Source organism: Pteropus vampyrus, unplaced genomic scaffold (assembly GCF_000151845.1).
Source record: "Pteropus vampyrus isolate Shadow unplaced genomic scaffold, Pvam_2.0 Scaffold25, whole genome shotgun sequence".
NCBI classification, from domain to species: Eukaryota; Metazoa; Chordata; class Mammalia; order Chiroptera; family Pteropodidae; genus Pteropus; species Pteropus vampyrus.
Genome location: NW_011888806.1, coordinates 11,013,344 through 11,017,060, shown reverse-complemented (window position 1 = coordinate 11,017,060; position 3,717 = coordinate 11,013,344).

Sequence of the window (3,717 nt, the reverse complement as noted above, 5' to 3'; positions counted from 1 at the left end):
TATCAAAGATATATATTTAATATTTTTATACACATACTCCTGGAAAAGTGTATCTAGTCAGCAAAGCAATGACATTTTTAGAAATGTGATCCTGCAGTTGAGAGGAAGGTCTTTCTTACATAAGAAAGGATTTGGATTAATTCATTCTATAGGCAGCGAGAATCTGAGGCATCTGTGACTAGAGTACATAGGATCTTTATTATTCTCCTTTGTCAAAATATCTCTTTATCTCTCAAAGATGTGAGTACTAACAGGACCTGATGTAATCATTGCCTTTGTTCTGTGCAATCACCATTATTCACTCCTACATTATTTAGCAATGACAGATTTTTCTTAATAGAGAAGCCTGAAGCTAAATTTATCTCCAAACTATTACCCAAAGTATGTTGAAATTCAAGAGCTCGAATGAGGTGGTATGAGGTAAGAGAAAAGAATGGGTATTCTTCTAATTTAGCATCTTGGAAAATAAATGTTTTTAGACATCAACCAATATTTCTTAGCTGGCATTGACACAAATTACTAAAGGTCTGCTAAGCAACAGGAAGGCTTTTTGAACCCAGTATATAATTCATGATGTCATAAGATTAAGCATAATCTTCATTCTTAGAATATTAAGTTTACTTGGTATCTTAATTTTTATTTGTTTTGGTTAAGGATTTTGAATGTTGTATTTTAACCTGACAGAGGCATGGCAATCCTAATGTAATCAGATAATTTGAAAATTCAAGTGCTAGATAATAAATGAGTCAGGGAAATTTTTAAAATTGAGATTTTTATTATAATTAGCATGACTATGTTAATATTTGAGATAGTTTAAATATTTTCTAATGAAGAACAGAATAATTATCATAAGCTAGGTTTTTTAAATGTAAATTAATAGAGAAGTTAAAGGAATAGTATTCTCCAAACAGACTAGGAATAAAGTGAGAAAGTTTCATAAGAGAAAGAATAGCCTGCTAAATACTCAGTTTCTTTTGCAGTCATGCTTATATTATTCCAGTCTTTAAAAGAAAAAAATAAATATGTGAAAGGTTAGAAAGGCTAAAAATATATTTTCATTTGTGAAAACAACTGATTTTCATTTTAGCGCAATCATTCTTTAATATATCTTCATATGACATGCACTTATAAGAAGGAATCCATTTTTGATCTGTTCAGGAGATTTTTAAACTAAGAGATATTACAATCTTTGTCTCATTTCTTTTTTTTTTTTTAACATTTTATTTATTTATATTTTAGCGATTTATTTTTCCCCTTCCCACCTCCTCTCTCCCTTCTGGTAACCACTAGTCCATTTTCCATGTCCATGAGTCTCTGTTTGTTTGTCCTATTCATTTGTTGCTTTTAAGTGATGTCATGTGATTTCAAATTATACTACAAAGTGACAGTAATCAAACAGCATGGTATTGGCAGAAAAACAGACACACAGACTAGTGGAACAGAGTCGAGAGTCCAGAAGTAAACCTATATTTATATGGTCAAAGAATTTTCGACAAAAAAGCCAAAAACATACAGTGGAGAAAGAAAAGCCTCTTCAATAAATGGTGCTGGGAAAGCTGGAAAGCCACAAGGAGGGCTTTGGCAATTTGGGGTCTTTTGTGCTTCCATACAAATCTGATGATTTTTTGTTCTATATCTTTGAAAAATGCCAGTGGGATTTTGGTGGGGATTGCATTAAATCTATATAATGCTTTAGATAATATAGTCATTTTAATTAAGTTAATTCTTCCAATCCAAGAACATGGAATATCTTTTCATTTATTTGTATCTTCTTCGATTTCTTTTAATGGGGTCTTGTAGTTGTCATTATATAGGTCTTTCACATGTTTCATTAGATTTATTCCTAGATATTTTATTCTTTTTTTTGCAATTGCAAAAGTAATTATTTTTTCCACTTCTTTTTCTGACACTTCATTATTAGAATATAGGAATGCTACGGATTTTTGAACGTTGATTTTGTATCCAGAGACTTTACTGTATTTACTTTTTGTTTCTAGTAGTGTTCTTGTGGAGTCTTTAGGATTTTCTATATAGAGAATCATGTCATCCACAAAAAGTGACAGTTTGACTTCTTCGTTTCTTATTTGGATGCCTTTTATATCTTTCTCTTGTCTGATTGCACTCGCTAGGACCTCCAATGTTATATTGAATAGCAGTGGCGATAGGGGACAGCCTTACCTTGTTTCTGATCATAGAGGGATGGTTTTTAGTTTTTGACCATTAAGTATAATGTTGACTGAGGATTTGTCATACATGGCATTTATTATGTTAAGGTACTTTTCTTCTATACCGATTTTGTTAAGTATTTTGATCATAAATGGATGCAGTATCTTATCGAAGACTTTTTTCTGCATCTATTGAAATGATCATATGATTCTTATTTTTTAATTTGTTTATGTGGTATATCACATTAATCGATTCACATATGTTGAACCATCCCTGTGCTCCTGGGATGACGCCCACTTGATCATGGTGTATAATCTTTTTAATATGTTGCTGTATTTAGTTTGCTAGTATCTTATTTTGGATTTTTGCATCTGTGTTTATGAAAGATATTGGTCTGTAGTTTTCTTTTTTGTGTGTTATCTTTACCAGGTTTTGGTATCAGAGTAACATTGGTCTCATAAAATGAGTTAGGAAGTATTGCCTCCTCTTCAATTTTTTTGGAAGAGTTTGAGGAGAATTGGTATTAAATCTTCTTTGAATATTTGGTAGAATTCACTGGTGAAGCCCTCTGGTGTTGGACTTTTACTTTTTGGTAGGTTTTTGATGATTGTTTCAATTTCCATACTGCTGATTGGTCTATTTAGATTTTCCAGATCTTCTTGATTCAGTCTAGGAAGCTTGTATTTTTCTAAGTACTGGTCCATTTCTTCTAGATTATTATATTTGGTGTTATATACATTTTCATAGTGTTCTTGTATGATCCTTTGTATTTCTGCGATGTCAGTCGTAACTTCCCCTCTTTCATCCCTAATTTTGTTTATTTGTGCCTTTCCTCTTTTTTCTTTAGTGAATCTAGCCACGGATTTGTCAAATTTATTAACCTTTTCAAAGAACCAGCTCTTTGTTGCATTTATTTTGTTTGTTTTCAATTTCATTTATTTCTGCTCTAATCTTGATTATTTCATTCTGCTAACTTTAGGCCTCATTTGTCCTTCCTTTTCCAGTTTTTTAAGATGAAGCATTAGGTTCTTTATTTGGACTCATTCTTGTTTTTGGAGGTAGGCCTGTAATGATATGAACTTTCCTCTTATGACCGCTTTTGCCATGTCCCAAAAGTTTTGATATGTTGTATTATCATTATCATTCGTTTCTATGTGTTTCTTGATCTCTCTTTTTATTTCTCCTGTGACCCAGTTATTCTTTAGTAGCATGTTGTTTAATCTCCATGTATTTGTGGTTCTTCCTGATTTCATTTTGCAGTTGATCTCTAGGTGATCTCTAGGATGTTATCGATTTTCTGTTTGGATTATCTGTCCACATATGACAATGGAGTATTTAGGTCTCCTACTATGATAGTGTTTTGGTCTGTTTCTCCCTTTAGTTCTGTTAGTAATTGCTTTATATATTTCAGTGCTCCCTGTTTGGGAACATAGATATTAATAAGTGTTATGTCTTCTTGGTGCATGATTCCCTTTATCATTATGAAGTGTCCCTTAGTATCTTTCTTCACATTTTTTATTTTGAAGTCTCTTTCATCTGATATTAGTGCTG